Consider the following 18,095-nt stretch of genomic DNA (forward strand, 5'->3'; position numbering starts at 1 on the left):
GGTTCAATAAACCTAAAACCAAGTTTTCCCAGTCAAAACTCTAGTACGCACGTTTTCTTTGGTTTGAGGCTATTGTGCGCGCGAGTAACTGTGTTGCAAAAGTTGGCGCGAGTGTTCGAGGGTTAATATCTTTTGACCGCTACAACCAATTCTTATGAAATTTTGCATATATATTCGTAGTATCAAAACCTCTCGTTTGATATTAAAATAATTGAAATTAGGTAAATTATCTTGGTTAAAATCATTATAAATTTTTGTTAATTTTGGTGTGGTGTATACGGTTGCTCATAACTTTCAAATTAAACGTCCAATCAAAAAATCATTCAATAGTGATCTATTAGGATATATTATCTTTCAAATGAGACTAATAGCGCATAAATCGGTTTGGCCATCTCTAAGAAACAGGCGATAATTATTACCTTGTCAAAACAGGTTTTTTAAGCATAACTTTTAAACTACTTGTTTGTTTTCAAATAAAAATTCCTGAATAACTTAGCTTTAATAAGAGCTTTCATTTGATACTAAGATCGCTGAAATCGGTCATGCAGTTCTAGAGAAACCCGTGTCACGTATTTTTCACATTTTTGCTTATAACTTTTAAACGAAACGTCGTGTCACGAAGCAACTCAATAGTGATCTACTAGACAATAATACCTTTCGAACAAAAGTAATAGCGAATGATTCGGCTCAGCCATCTCTGAGAAACAGGCGATAGAAAAAATCATTACATACACACACACACACACACACACACACACAGACATTGCTCAAATCGACGAACCCTATCGATTGGTATATGTGACTTGGCCCTCCGGGCCTCGGATCAATTTCGTGTTTTTCGACCAATTTTTAAACCTTTGTTATAGTATAACAAAGGTAAAAAGGGTCTTGATTCTGGCACGGTTTCGATTTTGGCAACATAGGCGACACGCAATTGTTGCCAAATTCGAAATCCTACTATATTTTTAAATTTACGAGATATTTTAAGCTTAAGTGTCATTTTGCTGCCTATCCTTTTTGCTCTCTCACTTATTGCTAACTTTAAACTGCCGGTTACAAACCGCAACACGTCTCCATAAATCACCGGAAACAATAATAAGCCATTGTTCCCCGGAAAAGTCGAAGGTAACCTTGAACAGTGAGCAAATCGCATTTCGCACCGTGTAAGAGACCTGACGTTCCACTTCAACGCAGCGCAGCGGTGATCCGCAATGGGAATGGCAAAACCGGATGACCGAAACAAGTGCGTCAAATCAAACGGTTAGCACTCGCGTCGCTTCTAAAGCCATTAAACCGTGGTCGTTGATTTAATGTGCTCTTTTTAAATAGCTTCAATGTCAATCGAATAAAAATCAAGGGTGAATAAGGTAACCGTTATTTTGGTCATGATTTCGATGTGAGCCTAAGATTTGCTTCATTAGATGCCACAATATAAAATGTTAAAATTGGTGTGAAAAATGAAACTGGCGGTGAAACACATATCATTGCAGTTCAGCGTAAAATGATACTCTAATCTTGTAGCCAATCTCGTAGAAATCGACGAATATGACGAACGGACAATAGGTGATGAAATGCTCGATCGAGTTTGACGTTCCCTTCGCACAGATATTTCAACCTTGAAATCTGACATCGTTTTCCCATTTTCACTTGAAATTAGTCCTCACAAATATATAAAAAAATATCCGTCCTGATCATTTATTTCTAATACTATCTTATTTCGCCTGCTCTGTGCTCCACGAGTGCTAGAAGACTGTACATACTCATTAACTGCAGTCAGCAAAAAACGTGCAACGACGGACAGCTTACAAACCAAACCGCTTCATTAGGTTTGGAATGCCTTCCGCTTTAATGCTACAATGTGCCGGAGGTCTATAAGCGAATGCAGACAGAGAAATTCAAGCGCATTTTCTACTACAGTAGGGGAGCAACGTCACTATCAATAAATATCTAAAATTATTATTTTCTTGTGTATGCTCTCCGGTTTCCATTTACTGGACGCTAAGGCAATAATCGTTTCTCTTGTTGTTTTATTGATAGCCACGGCGGCCGGTTTCAATTGAGAAATTATATTTTAAATTTCCATTGACTGTTTATGAGTTACAGAATTGATAACAAAACAAGCAGGTAATCGCCAGGGCAGATCCTGACAGTAGTACTAAGCAAGCTCATCGGGAGGCCGACATTTTTGTTCCCTATTCGTAATGTGGCAGCATTGATAGTGAGCCACTGCTAAGTACCAATATATTCTTTTTTTAATACCGGCAATATTTTATGTTATTCGATGTGTAAGGTTTATGGCGAACGTTTGCATAGGCTTGAAAAGAAAATATGGCTATGCGTAAGCTTTCTGGAAAAAGAATAAATTTAAATTGTTTGGAGATCTAAATAACGTGCTTGAAATAAAAATTCACAAATAAAGGCCCATTCACAAAATGCATGGCAACAAACTATTTATACGCTTCAAAAAACAAAAGAAAAGAAATCACAATTACCTACGCTACACAAAGAGAAATGATAATTTTTTATTGTGTTTTTCATTGATATATGCCTAACCTCTCTCGGTAATGCTTAAAAAAATAGGAATTCACCAGTATTTGCAACGAGCTTCACTTCCAAACTGCTGGAGCCACTGCAGCCTAGTGAAAAGCAAAGCCTAGGTGCTACATTTCGTTATCGAGACTTGACCTTCTGTTTTTATACGACAGACTTCGCAGCCAGCTGTTAGAGTGCAGGACAATTGCAGGGCCAGTTGCTACTATCCTATTGACTCTATCAGCCTCTCCCAGTCCAGATTCGAACATACGCAGCCTAGTATTGTCTGATTATTACAACGGATTCCATTTCAACGAACTAACTCCTCTAGTGTTTCATTTGTTAATTGTTTTATGCATTTCAAGGCGGCGTACGATGAAGTCCAGCGGGATGAGTTGCGGCAGATAACGCATGGAAATTACGGTTCGGTTCCGCTGGCCAGCATGCACTTTGTTTTAGACGTATTTACCTTCAACCCAATCTTTTCTGCTTCGCGCTTTAGTTTGGTGTACTGTTCAGCTACCGCCACAGATGTTCTGCCGATAATATCCATGTCATCGGCAAAGCAGACGAATTAACTAGATTTGTTGAATATCGTGCCCCGCGTGTTGATATCCGCTCGGTTCATAACACCTTGTAGCGCTATGTTGAGCAGCAGGCATGAAAGACCATCACCTTGACGAAGCCCTCTGTGTGATTCGAATGAACTTGACAATCCACCCGAAATCCGAACACAGCACTGTGTACCATCCATCGTAGATTTAATCAGTTTGATGAGCTTCCTGGGGAAGCTGTTCTCGTCCATGATTTTCCATAGCTCTTTCCGGTCGATGGTATCATATGCGGCTTTGAAGTCAACGAATAAATGATGCGTGGGAACTCTGTATTCACGGCCCTTTTGGAGGATTTGCCGCAGTGTAAATATTTGATCCGTTGTAGACCGACCTTCGACGAAGCCGGCTTGATAAGTTCCCACAAATCTATTCGCAATTTGTGATAGACGGCGGAAAATGATTTGGGACAGCACTTTATAAGCGGCATTGAGAACGGTGATCGCTCGATAGTTCTCACAGTCCAACTTGTCGCCCTTTTTGTAGATCGGGCAGATAACCCCATCTTTCCACTCCTCCGGTAGCTGTTCCGTATCCCAAATTCTAACAATTAGTCGGTATAGACAAACGGCCAGCTTTTCTGGGCCCATTTTAATAAGCTCCGCTCCGATGCCATCTTTTCCAGCTGACTTGTTGTTCTTTAGCTGGATGATGGCCTCCTTAACTTCGCCTATCGTTGGGGCTGGCACCTCTTCCCCGTTTGTTGCACTGTCAAAATCGCTTTCCCCGCCGCCATGGTTCTCCGCTTGGGTGCCATTCAGGTGTTCGTCGAAATGCTGCTTCCACCTATCGGTCACCTCACGATCGTCCGTCAGAATACTGCCAGTCTTATCCCGACACATTTCGGCTCGCGGCACAAAGCCTATGCGGGATCCGTTCAGTTTTTTGGTAGAACTCTCGCGTTTCCTGAGAACGATACAGCCGCTTCAACTCTGTATATTCCTGCTCTTCCAGGTAGCGCTTTTTCTCTTGAAAGATTTGGTTTCGCTGCATCTTCTTCTGTTTGTGTCTTTCCACGTTCTGACGTGTGGCACTGCGTATCTTGGCCGCCCGCGCAGCGTTCTTCTCATCCATCACCCTCCTACATTCATCGTCAAAGCAATCGTTCCGCTGATTCTGGGCCTCATGCCCGATGGAGCTCTCCACTACACTGCTGATGGCTATTTTGATAGTGTTCCAACAGTCCTCGAGCTGGCTTCGTCCAACTCGTCCTCTTCCGACAGCGCAGCTTCGAGTGAATGCGCGTAGTTTGCGGCGACGTCGGGCTGCTTCAGCCGCGCGAGATCTAACCGAGGCTGGCGTCGGTACCGAATGTTGTTCACAACGGAGAGTCTTGGGCGCACCTTAATCTCAACCATCACTAGGTAGTGGTCCAAGTCAACGTTAGCGCTTCGATAGGATCTGACGTCGATAATGTCTGAGAAGTACCGACTGTCGATCAAAACGTGGTCGATCTGTGATTCTGTCTGATTTGGTGACCTCCAGATGTACTTGTGATGGAAATTGTGGTGGAAACTAACGTCGTATGTTGACAGGAAAGGGGGGATCATCGTCCTCGTGTCAGTATGGGATGCTAAATAATACTGTCACGACGGTCCTTCGGCAACACAGGGGTTTGGTGCAGGCGGTACAAGCATCCTTAAAAAACAGTACAGGAAGCAAATAATGTGAATACGGACCGGAAAAATCGGCATAGACCAACGCAACGAAACCGGACTGACGACTGAAAGCTTGTAAAATGGAACTACAAGTCTTTCAATTTTGTAAGCAGTACCCGCATCTTTTCCGACTAATTGAGGACTCGCAAGTTCGACATTGTAGCGCCGCAGGAGCTATGCTGGAAGGTGTCTACGGTACATTCTGCGGTAATGCACACGAGCTGGGTGCAGCTTTTATCGTGATGGGCAACATGCAAAAGTGTGTGATTAGGTGATTGCCAATCGACAGTGGTATATGCAAGTTTTATCAACGTGCATGGCTCACACCTAAGAAGTGGCAAGGACTAAAAGCACGCTTCTTACGCGCAGCTTGAGCGTGACTACGACAACTGCCCGAGTCATGACATCAAAATTATCGTCGAAGTGGTTAACGCTCAGGTTGACCAGGAAGAGAAACTCAGTGCGGTTATTAGAGAGTTCAGCGCACAGCCACTTACGAACGAAAACGGCCATTGACTCATTGACTTTACCGCGTCCAGAAATATGGTCATACGAAGTACCTAGTTCCGACATAGTCTACCATATCGATATATCTGGAAGACAACAGACCGGGTTGCAAATCGACCACGTTTCAATTGAGGAAAGGCTCTTCTCAGATATCATCGACGTTAGAACCTATCGTGGCGCAAACATCGATTTTGACCACTGCCTTTTGAGGGTTAAAGAGCGCGAAAGACTTTCTGTTGTTACCAGCTTTCGGCACTGTCGACCGCAACAGTATAATCTGGAATGACTCAAGGTATCTGAAGACGCTACTAAGTACACGCAATACATTGAGGGTGGAGAGCTAAACAAAGCTCCCTTCGAGTACTGCTAGGATAGCGAAAGCCATCATCAACAGCACAGCGGACGGTGTTATTGGGTTCACTGGTTCGACGAGGAATGTCAGAAATTATTAGACGAGAAAACGTCAAAACGTAGAACGATATAGACAGAAACGAAGACAGCAAACCCAGTTTTTTTCCGGGATAAGAAGCGCCGCCTGGAAGAAATGGAGTGCGCTGACATGGAACAGGACACGCGTAAATTCTACAAGAAACTGAAGCCTGCGGGATAGGCTTTGTGCCGCCAGCAAAAACATGTCGGGATAAAAAGGAAGGGATCTTGTCGGATGAACATGAGACGATCAAACGGTGGAAGCAGCACTACGCCGAGACCAAGACCAAGAACAGCACCAATATCAGCGAATACCAGCACCAAGGAACAGAGCCGTAGCATGGCGGTTTGGCGCCCTTGGCAAAGACCCGGTTTGGCGCTCCTCGTTTCTCATCTCAGTTTTCTTTTCATGTTTATCATTCAAAATTATTCAAAATATAAAGTGTAATTTTAAAGCTTAGATCATTTAAAATGGAGAACTTTCGAAAACGTGCATTGTTTAACCATTTTGTTTTGTTGAGTAATATACCAAGCTCAAACGTGAAGCAGTGAAGGTTAGATTAGTGGTGATACGTCTACAACCAAGTAGGATCAAGCTCGCATAGTCAATAGTGTAGTAGTCGACGGGACGAGTTCGAGGTGGTGGACGAATTTATATAATTTGTATTTGTATATACGTGTATTTGTATTGATGTCGTCGGATAACAACTGCAGCAAAGAAATGCGCATTCTCGTCGGAAGTCATATTTACTAGAGACTCCACAAGATGAGAAATTCGAGAAATTGGAGACGGACCGAGTTTATTGCCGAAACGTTGTTATGCAGAGTAAATCCTAATGAACATTGCACAATGGTAAGTAAGCAAGCCCCGCTGGGCGGCCAGTGCTAGGCGATCAACTGCTTCTCCGATTTTGCCATGAAATGATTGGAGTACATTCTTTGTTTGTGTTTCGAACCATAAAATTTGTTATCGGTTTGTTATCGCAGCTGAGAGACGTTGGAAGAATTGGTGGTCTTCGGTACAACGTTCATCGTCATCCGTTTCCTCCAATGATAATGGGTTGATGCCAGGTCTGCTCACAAGATAACAACCTCCTTCGCCTGATACTTTTTAATGAAACTGGCAACTTCCGGTAGGCACTTCATACTGTATATCTCTCCGTTCACCATAAGCCCTGAAGTTGTAAATGCCGGATAGGCTATATCCGGTGGATACGAAATGCCTCAAGATGTCCAACTTCTTCGCTCCGGAGTGAAATTGGCAATACGAACAAATCATCTAGACTGGTTGCGTGACTGTTTTAGCCCGGTCCATCAACTGATAACGCTGTTAATTTTTATCTGTGTACTACAGGTTTACTACGATTGGCAGTGCATGGATTCGCCACCGGTTGGGGAGTACTCGCAAAAACAATGGCCAAAATCAGCCCATTTTTAATGTATACAAGACGAAGCATGCAAATGTTTCCATCTGGTTTATCCAAAAAACGATTAACCGTGCCGGCCTTCACATTTTTATGGTCCGAAAGGCACCGAACCGGAACGACAAACAAAACACGGTAGTCAAAACCCCCACCAGGAAGCTGTACCAGGAGTGGCTGATGAAACCAAAATGTTCCAAAGTGTTTGGTTTGGCAGGCCATCGGTGGGTGCGTAGACCTTTACAAGGCATGAACGCTAGAGAAAGAAAGTCGCCAAGTTCTCGGAGTTTTTAATCGTAAAAAGCTATAATCAACTCTTGGCGGTAAAATAGAAGTGTAAAATGGATTGTAAAGGAAGATAAGAAGTGTAAAATGGAGTGTAAAATGCAAACGCATAAACCACGAGCTGTATCAAAGTGAAGATAAAGTGAAGACAATACATTGCGCCAGGCTGCAATGAGCTGGACATGTGGTCAGAATACCCAACGTCGCAGATTCCGAGGCAGCCCCCACACCTCATTCAGCTAGTGTTCGAGGAATTGGTAAATGGCAGCCCCCTACCTACAGCACTGGATGACCATAGACCATAAATCGATCAGCGCAGGATCAATAACGGATCTTCGTAACTAAAGTAAAAGTGAGTAAAGTAAGGCTAAGTAGAGCAAGACAAAGAAAATGTAACGTTTCATTAAAAATTTTCTTGGCAAAGAAAACATGATATAAATTAATTACATACAATTACATTTACTTAATTCAGTAGTAAAAAATGTTATGATTGTTTGAAAACTTTCACTCCAACATAACACTTTCATATTTTTTCTGCAAAGTAACATCCAGTATAGTAAACAAAGACGTAGATCTGCATCAAATTGTTAATTTTGTGCGGCTAGTTTAATGAGTAATTTCGCAACAGGTTAATTTCAATTCATTTTCATAGGTTTATTAAGGATTTATTTCTCGGTACCCAACAGCTTCGCAGATTAGCCTTGAAAGGGCATTTTAAATTATTTACAAACATCGACCGCTTCATTATTTTCGTTGTTGCGCTTGTGTACCTACATTCAAGTGCGCTGGCTTCGGTCGCTCTGCCGTCGAAGGTGATTCGCCGAGGTCTGTGTATTTAAGCCGCCCGTCTCGGACGGCGGTTAATAGCTTCGCCACATAGGTCGAACGCATAGTAGCTTATTAGTGTACACTTTACGTTTGAGAAACAGCTAATATTGGTAATTGGGAATTTAACTTGTACACACGCATGTAGGCGAACCGCTTACTAAAATTAACCTCTTTCGGCCCCGAAAATGGTGGTGTTTTGTTATGATTTAGTTTTAATTTGACGTCCTGGGGATTATGTATTGAAAGGGAAACTAATAAAATTAAAAGAGAGCAACAAACTACATGTCTTTCGACGCCGATAATATAAAAAAACATGATATAACCAACAATTTTTTTCAAGCATGCAAGCGTGTGAATGAAGAAGCTTAATCGCGCAATGTTTACGGCAACTGTCAAATATTGACATAAGATAGAGATAGTGAACATAGCTCAAACAGCTTCAAGTAAAATGTATGGTAATTACTTTTGTGGCAGGGATGTGATTTAAACATAACGCAACCTCTTGTTTGAAGGTTATCTATATTGATCATAAAGATTCGCAAGTGATGTTGTTAAATATGAAATCTCACAAACTTTTTAAAATAAAAATCAAGAAGCAGTAGGGCATATTATGCTGTTTTACAACATCTCAGTTCCATTGAATATTATGTAATAAGTTAAACGAAAATCATAAAATTATAGTTTGGTAGGGATATTCAAACTTAAAATTTGTGTTTTGCAGCCAAATAGAAAATAGTAGCTAAAACTCAAGCTTTTTATGATCATTTCGGATCTATGTAAATCAAGAGATTTTACACTGACGAATTTTTAAGATACAAACATTTCAAACACTGTTCTTTTATGCTTCCAAACAATTTGGAAAAATCATACATGCCCACAGGAGACACATACATACAGAGGTAACAGGCTACCAATAAAGTGAAAGATTTGATATTGCATGAGGAATTTTATTATTTGTGTACACATTTTCCATTAAATACACCTGAAACATACATATAAAAACGCGTTCAATGGCTGTGAATGGGCTGTGCTGCTGAAGTTGGAGTGTAGGCACAGATGAAATGTAGAAATATAACTGTTTCCGTCATGTGCTGTTGCTGTTACGGGTCTGTCTTTTCACTGGTTTTGCTTGCTTGATCGCCCTCCGCGTTGCTTCGCCGAGAATTAAATTGCTGCACACGTATTGCTACAATTCTAAACGGGGCGAGCCGGCTGGCCCGGGTGGGTAGAACGGATTGACTCAGCAGTTATATCGAGGCCATTGGTGGGCTATATATATTGTTGTTTCTATAGTAGTTGGATGGTACTTTTACCCGTGAATAATCCGTAACATTCTAAGAAGATTGTGTCGGTTGTTGTATATAGGATGACTAGTTTTACTGATTTGATGTAAAAATACAAAAAATCACAGTGTTTATCCCTAACAAATAATATTACTTTTGTACAACTATTATTCAATGTCGAGAAACATACTTAACTCCAAAAAGATCTTCTGACAGTAGTAGCATAAAGGCTTATTAACGGAACTTTCATTTAGTATTAACCCGCCTAGTTAGCTTCGAAGTACGATGCTGGTCTAACAAGTCAGTCGTCGTATGATCGAATCTCGGCTAGGCGGTGCTTGCTGGATAGAATCAGTAGGATCGTTACACTGGCCCCGTAATTTTCCTGTACTTTAACAGCCGGTTGCGAAATCTGTCGATAAAGAAGGGTAATGTCAAATGACGGTTTAAGCCCAAGGCTTTGCTTCGCATTAAATGTCAATGACTATGAACTTTAAACAGATTACAGAACCTTGACAATCATATACCGTCCTTTTATTTATGTACTAGCTGACCCGACAAACTTCAAATTGCTACAAATTAAACTGTGTTGTACATAAATCGTGAATCTCGAATGACCTTTGTCACAATCTCGAGTTTTGCAAGTTTCTGGGGAGTTCATGGGTGTTTTAATATACAATGTATCCAAAAACACCCACATGCCAAATATGGTTCCATTTGCTTGATTAGTTCTCGAGTTATGAGGAAATTTTCATGTCATTTGTATGGACGCCGCCCCTCTTAATAGGGAGAGGGGTCATTATTCCCCCTCTAAAAAGGGGAGGGGTCTCAATTCACAATAGAAAACAAAATTGCCTACAAAAACACCCACATGCTAAATTTGGTTCCATTTGCTTGATTAGTTCTGGAGTTATGAGGAAATTTGTATTTCATTTGTATAGGAGCACCCTCTCCTAAAGTGGGGAGGGGTCTCAATTCACCATAGAAAAAATTCTTGTCTCGAAAAACACCCACATGTAAAATTTTATTTCATTGCTTGATTAGTTCTCGAGTTATGCAGAAATTTGTGTTTCATTTGTATGGGAGCCCCCCCTCTTAGTGGAGGGAGGAATCTCTAACCATCATAGGAACCTTCCCTGGCACCAAAAACCCCTACATGCAAATTTTCACTCCGATCGGTTCAGTAGTTTTCGACTCTATAAGGAGCATAGGGCAGACAGAAATCGATTTTTATAGGCATAGATTTGTATGGGAGCCCCCCCCCCCTCTTAGTGGGGGTAGGGGTCTTTTGCCATCGAGAGAACCTTCCCTGGCCCCAAAAGCCTCTGCATGCAAATTTTCACGCCAATCGGTTTAGTAGTTTTCGATTCTCTAAGGAACATATGGACAGACAGACAGACAGAAATCCATTTTTATAGGTATAGATTGACACATACTTTCCGAAAGAGAGAATCAGAATATTTTCGACGCTCTATCATCTTCAATTTAGTTGCACAAATATCTAGTCCATTCCATGGTTAATTATTTAGATTGGCACCACTGGATATCCATGCTCGTTGCCTTGCTTACGTGCTAATAAACGAGTGCCGTGGATTCGGCATTGCAATCGAAACGAATTGAAACTTTTCCTATCAATTCAAGTGACCATTATTACATCGTTCAAAATAACTATCATGGCGGTAAACCAAAGTTTTATGTGCGCCAAGTTAGCTTTCGTTAGAACTCCAAAATCCTTTCTTTCTTCCTGAAGCCTCGGTTTAAATATTTTCTGAAGCTCAAAAGATGTCATCTGCGTGAACGCGTCGCCCGCTATATTGTTAGCTTTCTACCGCCGTTGAAATGACGAAACTCCTCAGCAAGAATTGACAGAAGCTGAAAGTTTCGCTGACGATGAAGGAAACTCGGACGCACTGGTTAGTATTGTTTTAATTTTATTTTCAAATGTAGATGGAGCAGGTGAAATGTCCTGTTCCAACCAAGCAGACAAAACCTCATCAGGAACCTGCGGTGAGGAACCCTGAAATTACGAAATGAGTTGCAACATGAAGGAACACACTCGTCGTTTATGGCAGACTTTCCGGTAGCTGCAGCATTCAGTGGTTTGTTGGTAGGAGCATTAAAGCTCGCAGCAGACATTCAAATTGATAGCGTATGTTTCATGCTTTAGATTTGCGAGGAGTTAAAAATGTTGAAGCCTGAAGCGTGAGAAAAGAGATAATTTGCAGTCGCGAATTGTAGCGCGGCACCATGATATGTTTCGCTACATCAAAAACGCTTTTATTAGTCAATACGAGCGAAAAATCCAAACGGGGCTCCACACGTCTGCGGGACGAAAACGAAAAGGATAGCCTCAAGATTAATCCCCTGCATGATGTGATGGAATGAAAAAATGAAAGTCAAATAATTATCGGCACCCACTTTTTAAAAGGACGTAAATGTAAACAAACCGAATGAGAGTAATTTTTTGCTGAACTAGTGTAGAGAAAGAAATACCCGGAAAAAATAACCATAGCACAAAGATAAAAATTATTATAACAGTAGGATGCAAATACAGTACAAACACTAAAACTTATTGTAGTCCACCATAACTTTTATGGTTTTGAAAGATTCTACCATTAAAATGACGGGTTGTTAAGTACACTCAAAATATTCTGCAATAGTAAATTTCCATATGAAATTCCATATGATTATCATGTGTCGCATATAAACACAATTCTTCCAGAAATACACATAAAATTATACGCATATGAATTGTATGTGCAAATTTTTCACATGCACATAAATGATAACTGTTTGGCACATGAAGATCCTTTACTAGGCGCGCTTTGTATACTTCTACGAACTGCCACAGAAATATCGGCAAAAAGTATACGATACAATATTTCAACAGCGAATATGTTGCGGCTTCAACTGTTTACCATATCCTAAGATGCCTAACAACTATTCGCAAGCAAGGTAGTGGAAGACCAGCCAAAATTATGGACGCAGAAGGACATCATTCTCTTTCTCGTGCCTTCAACAACACTTCCTCTGGTTTGGCTATCAATTAAGATTTGCACCAGACGCATGTTAGAAGAAAATTTTGCTCCAGTTTCTACAAAAACATCATGCAGATGGACAATACGTGTTTTGGCCGTGATAGGCCAACTTCGTATTACGCCAATAAAACACAATCGTTCCTGAATACCCATTCGATCCCATTTGTACCCAAAAATCACGACCCGAAAAATCTGTCTCAGTGCGCCCACTCGAAGATTTCTTCGGGATTTTGAGTTTCTTGGTGTACAAAATTAACTGGAGAGTCACGAATTGCAAACAGTTGATTGGTAGAATCAGGAGATGCATTCGCAAAGTTGACATGACGGCCGTACAACGCTTCTGTTTCGAAATCAAGCGGAAGCTTGACCGAACAGCCGATTACGGATTTTTTTTTCAACAATGGATAACGTATCTTTAATTTCGGTAAATTAGATTTTCTTGACCAAACTCGTGTTTTAGTCTTTGACCTTGAAATGCGGTCAGGCATTAATATTAATATTTTTTGAAATGATGATTTTTACAATTGATGGAGGGACGGTAGGGGAAAGTAATGAAACTTTTCTGGGAAAGGGGCAGGGGTAATAGGTAGCTACGCTTAACAAGTTCAAATCTGGTTATAACCTCTGATTATAGCTTGGTTCGACCCATGCACCTTCCAGCATTGGACAAAAAGATAGCAGTCACAACGACAACTTGTTAAGCGTAGCTACCTATTACCCCCCCCCCTTCCTTTCCACTCTTTCCCACCCCCCTTTCCCGAAAAATTTTAATTACTTTCCCGTCCCTCCATCAATTGTAAAAACCATAGCTTCAAAAAATATTAACAGATTTTCTTCATGTATTTTTGTTCTTTTTTGATAGCCTGAGAAAAAAATCCAAAATTTTAGTTGCCACCCGTTATTAGCAAGGCTTTGCTTTGTTTTGCTAACCTATTTTTTGGGGAATTCGATGACAGAGAATTTGTTTACGGCACATGGTTGTTTGTTGATGTTTTGGTAGACTAAACGGTATTTACTCTAATTTTCTAAATGTAAATATGAATATGAATATGATTATGAATCAGTTTATACTCACCAAAAGAAAGACATTTTTATGCATTCCAAAACCTTAGTGTTTGTTCACAGCAGTTGTTAGTTTTTTGTTTTGGCCAAGTGATGATGACCCTAATTTTCGTGACTGGGAAAATTAAGGTAAAATGGTTTTTTTGTTACAAACAAATACCCTGACATTGGAATCCGTATGAAAATAACTTTTTTATAGCGTAAGATCGGTTTTATCACACCAGGTTCTAGAGTTATTGATCAATACATCTTTGTAGTCCGAGATAAGTAGGGTAAAACGCTCTTATACGGCCAATACTGTTAGATATAAAGAATAAATGCGTGCCGTGAGTAAGGACCATACCATCCCTATAAAATATCTTCTATTTGACATCACGAGATTGAATATAGCCCAGCGGAATGTGGATATATTAGGACTTTTTACTTTTGTTACACTATAACAAAGGTTTAGAAATTAATCGAAAAACATGAAATTGATCCGAGGTTCGGAGGACCGTGTCACATATACCAATCGATAAGGTTCGACTGTAATGAGCAAGGTCTGTGTGTGTATGAGTGTATCTAGCGCTTGACTTTAGTCGTCTGTGTCTCGGAGATGGCTGAACCGATTCGTTCGCTATTATGCTTATTAGCAAGGTGTTACAACGTTGTAGATCCGCCCGGTTAGCTTCGAGGTACGATGCTGGTCTAACAAGCCAGTCGAACATACGAATCTCGGCTAGGTGATCCTTGCTAGGTATATAGAGTCAGTAGGACCATTGCACTAACTCCGTAGTTGTCCTGTACACTAACAGCCGGCTGCGAGATCTGTCGATGAAGAAGGGCCAAGTCATAAAAATACGTTTAAACCCTAAACTTTGCTTTGCACCATGTAGTTCACTATTGAATTGTTTTGCGATTTAACGTTTGTTTCGTTAAATGAATTTACGTGACATGATTTTCTCCGGAACCCCTCAACCGCTTTCAACAATTTTAATATCAAATAAAAGCTGCTCAAACTTGGTACCACCAAAAATTTGAGTTTATTGAAAACATTGAAGTAGTTCAAAAGTTATGCTTAAAAACGTGCTTTTTCAAGGGATCATTTAGTCGAACGTTTCTCAGAAATGGCCAAACCGATTTATGCGCTGCTAGTTTTGTATGAAAGGTAATATGACTTCATAGATCACTATCCAGGTAACCAATAAGCATTAACATAAGTAGTAAATCAGTCACTTATTAGCATATCTGGCATTTTTCAAGGCATGTTACTGTTTATTAGCCTTTTGACTGCATAAATGTTGTAACGCAACTATGCATTGCAAGTACTATAACGGAATTAGCAGTAAAATAGCTGTATATTTTGCCAAAATAGATTTCAAGTAGCATTTAAGGTAAAGCTTATTGATTACCTGGGTAATGAGTTGTTTTTTGATTGAACCATTAATTTGATAATTATGATCAATCGCAAACAACACATTAAAATGTACAATAATTTATAACAATTTTATCTAGATACTTCTTAAGATTTCAATTATTTTAATAACAAACGAGAAACCTCAATGCTCTGGATACATCTGCTTAATTTGATGAGAAATTATCTTACCGATCTAAGCTTATTTAATAAAAATGTTAGGAAATCAAGAGTGTCCAAAGTGCCTTTGGACCAATCTTGTAATTAAATACACATTTTCTCTGAAAACTATTCATCATTAGGATGCATATGGATGATAACTAACACCACGTTAGCAAGTAGTTGAATTAAGTTTCGACAACGTGTCGATTTCTGTATCAAATGACATATAGTGTTGGTATAACAAAGGTTCGTTTCTCTGCTAGGTGGATTAAGTCGGGTTTTCTTTTCCAACGAAATCTTCATAATTTAAAATTTAAACTGTGTAATTCAAATGGGAGCGAAGTTATGAACTATTTCTGTTAGGAAAAACAAATAAATTATTATCAAATCCGTTCAAACAAAAAAAAAACGAAATACTATTGTAACTTTATTAAAAGCATTATAGGGTGAAAATGGTTTCTAAAACAAAACTCGAATTAAATACAAGAATAAAAATGCATTTGACAAATTTGTTTTTATTTCAGTTGCGTTTTTAGCAGCTGTTATGCTTTCAATAAAGTTGCTCAATTCAACTTATTTGTTTTCGCAGACTGTCTCTAGCTATTTTTTCAAGCTATTTTCAAAAATATATGTAAACACGCATAATGGTCACCATATTGGACAGCAAAAAACTAGTTAAAACTGGTGCTTGCAAACCATAGAATACTCACCAACTGTAATGCCGACTCCAGCTGTGTGTGAAACTACTGTGCACCGCACCGGCCTTTTTCCAACGCGTAGTAGTAGTAAGGTTATCCGATAAAATAGATGAAGATGAATTCAAATGCTATGATAAAGAAATTGCCCGTTTGTTGCACTTTTTGTTTCACCTCTCGAAGCAGAAAAACAGGTTTCGAACAGTCGTCACTCTCTTTTCTCCTCGTCAAAAACTCGTGCGGCAAGGCAAAAGCAAAGTGAGGCTCTTAGGCAACCTTCACGCGCGCGCTTGGATCAAATCATCCCAAATTGGTCAGGCGAACCACGAAAAAAAACTGCTTCAACATGAAAACTTGGTTTTGCCTTTTCAACACACCACGATAGCAGCAGCTTTCTGTTGCATTAAAAATTCAATGTTATGAAAGAAAAAATAAATTGTACACATTCACCGCAGCAGTGGCTTCTTCATTTCTGGTTTATTTATGCTCCAAGCATGCAGACGGAACAGTAGACTTAGTAGTAAGCAAACTCGTGGGAGGAAAATTTTCACTTTGGGTGTACCAATTTTTCACACAGCGCTACTAACTGCTTTGGTGCTTGCGCGGAAAAGGGCACTGCTTTAGACTGGAAAACTCTTCAACATGTTACCATGAAAAAAACGAGATTGTCGTCGAATTCCTTCGGCAACAGGTGATGATCTCATTCACTGACACATTCATCCACCTCACGCTGGGGTTTAGCAAAGACCACTTGAGGGTACCTGTATTTTCTCCAATTTAGAAAGGCCCTCGAAGTTGCACACGAGTCACAATAATATCACTTCACGCTTGAAGGTTCGTCACCTTTTTTTTGGAATCTTTCGTGCCACTTACACTCACAGGTAATTGAAGCTAAAAAGTAAATCATCCGTTAAACTTCAAAGCCTCCGATTTCACTGGACCGTTCTTTTCTTTTGCGCAATCACTGAATGCAAGTATTCCAGTTTCGCCAAGAATTTTGCAATCTTCGACGGACACGGGTGAGCAAGTAGGGGGAAATTTCAGGGATCGGTTCGGTTAGGCGACCGCGAAAATAACCGTAAGATATTTGTCTGCGTCGGACGAACGTTCCTAGCGAACTGGTTGCGCAAAAGCGTAAAGCGAAAAGACATCGCGCAGAGCGAGTGTCTTGGCTTGGCTTGGCTCTGTAACGCAGCTGTAGCGGGGAAGCCACACGGCACTCCACGTCCACCAGCGGAAAACGGGCCAACCGAACCGACCGATCGACCGACCGACCAAAGAGAACTTGTTCGCCAAGTCGAGAGTTTCGCCTTGGAACTTCACTCTTGTTGAGACGGCGGTTTTCGAGAGCGCGAGAAGGCAACTTTCATATCGCGAAGTTGAACGGCGATTTTTTTCTTCTTTTTGATTCGTTGTATGTACATATAGCGGATTTTTTCACTCTACTCTTGCTAAAAGCTTGCTGTTACTGATTTGTGGAGCTTGTCCGACGATGTTATGAAGCGATGGAAAAATATGTAAGAAAGTGACGAGCGTTCATGTTGGTGTTAGTAAAATCTATGGTTATTCAGTGATTCAGATCGTAACTACTTGCAACTTAAGCTGTTATTTTCATCATGTTTTTGCCGACATACGATTCTATGTGGATCTTCTAAGCTAAGCTAAAATTTTACGATATTCTGTTCTCTATAGGTTGTATCAGTAATCAGTATACCTATAAATGTAGAAGATCTACTGTTGTATTTTTATCACTTACCCTTAAGTATTGTAAGCATTAAAAAACTGTAATACGGCAGAAAGAAATGGTCGTACACGTTGCTTAAAAGACTATAAACACTCATATTGCTGATTCGAACAACTATTCCTTAAAAAAGAATAGTTATTACATTATTCTTGGTAATAATTTTCATAAATTAGACTAAATTTGTTGCTAATCGCTTCTAATTTTATTAGCCTCAAGTTTTCTAAAAGAAACACTGTTGCACCTTCTACTATTTTTTATTAGGATAGCATGTAATACTAAACTAATAAATAAATAAAAAGCAGCTGTGTTTAGAAAAGTACAATAACAAAACTATTTATTTCCTATGGTTGAAGTGGCCATTGTTAAAAGCGGAAGGTGCAAATAGGAAAATAGTGTGCAGGTGGCCGGGTAGACAAAAGAGGGAGAGCTGACAAATGGGGAGGAACG

At 40.1% G+C, this 18,095-nt stretch overlaps 1 protein-coding gene across 1 annotated transcript in view; it reads right to left on the minus strand.

The window, feature by feature from the left end:
* LOC128734770 (calpain-C) overlaps window positions 1-16,962 on the minus strand; it is a 64,816-nt gene extending 47,854 nt beyond the window's left edge. The window contains exon 1 of the mRNA XM_053829113.1: window positions 15,920-16,962. The gene's annotated coding sequence lies outside the window, so the exon portion shown is untranslated. The remainder of the gene's footprint in view (window positions 1-15,919) is intronic.
* Between the last annotated feature and the right edge of the window lie 1,133 nt (window positions 16,963-18,095).

Source organism: Sabethes cyaneus, chromosome 2 (assembly GCF_943734655.1).
Source record: "Sabethes cyaneus chromosome 2, idSabCyanKW18_F2, whole genome shotgun sequence".
NCBI classification, from domain to species: domain Eukaryota; kingdom Metazoa; phylum Arthropoda; class Insecta; order Diptera; family Culicidae; genus Sabethes; species Sabethes cyaneus.